Source organism: Austrofundulus limnaeus, unplaced genomic scaffold (genome assembly GCF_001266775.1).
Source record: "Austrofundulus limnaeus strain Quisiro unplaced genomic scaffold, Austrofundulus_limnaeus-1.0 Scaffold15, whole genome shotgun sequence".
NCBI lineage: Eukaryota > Metazoa > Chordata > Actinopteri > Cyprinodontiformes > Rivulidae > Austrofundulus > Austrofundulus limnaeus.
The window spans coordinates 1,548,920-1,550,400 of NW_013952417.1; positions in this window are offsets into that span (position 1 = coordinate 1,548,920).

Consider the following 1,481-nt stretch of genomic DNA (forward strand, 5'->3'; position numbering starts at 1 on the left):
GTCTGTGGGTCAGGGAGGGGTCTGTGGGTCAGGGAGGGGTCTGTGGGTCAGGGAGGGGTCTGTGGGTCAGGAAGGGGTCTGTGGGTCAGGGAGGGGTCTGTGGGTCAGGAAGGGATCTGTGGGTCAGGGAGGGGTCTGTGGGTCAGGGAGGGGTCTGTGGGTCAGGGAGGGGTCTGTGGGTCAGGGTCATCTGAGGAGGAAGGAGATGGATGGAGATGCGTGAACTTTTATTTAAGATTCAAGTTTTTTATTTCAAAGGTCCTCATGGCTCACAGCAGAAGCATAAATAATACTGTTAATAAAGCTGAATAAAATTTTAGGTCTGATTATATATGCTTTTATAACTTTACTATAAGTTATATATTCTTATAATAACAAATAATAAAAAAGCAGTAAATCTTTTAGAAATTTGTTGCGGATCTGAGACTATAGAATCGTCGATCTAAAATTCATCTAAAACCTGCTTTTTGGTATGTTTTTTGTTAAGAATACAATTGATGGTTCCCCACAAGTAATATATATTGGTTTTTTTTTTTTTTGTTCAACAAATTTCACATTGTAATAGTGAATTTTTGCTCCTCATATGACATGATTTAATCTATTTTTATATTTTTAAACTGAAACTGATTATAAGGAGTAGGACAAAGAAGATATCTTTTATATAATCTATTTTTTATTTTTCAGTGACTTTATAATAGCTGGAGTTATCCTTGATTTGGACAGTTTGTGTTTTGAAGATACTGATTGTAAAGGAAAACATGAGTTATAAACCTGAGTAACATTTTTTATGAATAGTGAAAAGGCCTTCTGAGCATCAACTAGACTTCCTTCCACGATAACTGACTTACAGAGTGTCTAAAATTTAAAACATTTCTTTCACTACAAGTTCGTCTATATACAGTATAATGTTTTGTAAAGGGGGACATTTTTCACTCATTAACAGTGATCAAAAATATAGGACAGTGATCTGCCACATCTATGCATAGGACACCAGATTTCATAGTCCTGTTATACAAATTGGTAAAATATTATCTATGAGTTGCTGAAGTATTAGTCACTCTGGTGGGGACTGAAATCATAGGATTAAAGCTGTAGGAATACATAGTTTCAGTAAATTCCTTGATTATTTCTCTCATTATTTTCAATATTAACATTAAAGTCACCCATTATGTAACAGTTTTTTCTTTCATTACAGATTATATCTAAAACGTTTGTGATATCAGTACTAAATGCAGAGAGGTCACTATTAGGTTGTCTATAAAGACATAAAATTATTGCTGAATTAGTTTCAACTGCTACTACTTCTGAAGAATATGCAAAAAGATCTTCAATATCATGTCTTTCTTTATAATGTAGATTAGAATTAATAGAGAAACCGCTCCACCCACCCTTCCTACATCTGAAAATACGCTCACCGGCCACTTTATTAGGTACACCTGTCCAACTGCTCGTTAACACTTAATTTCTAATCAGCCAATCAC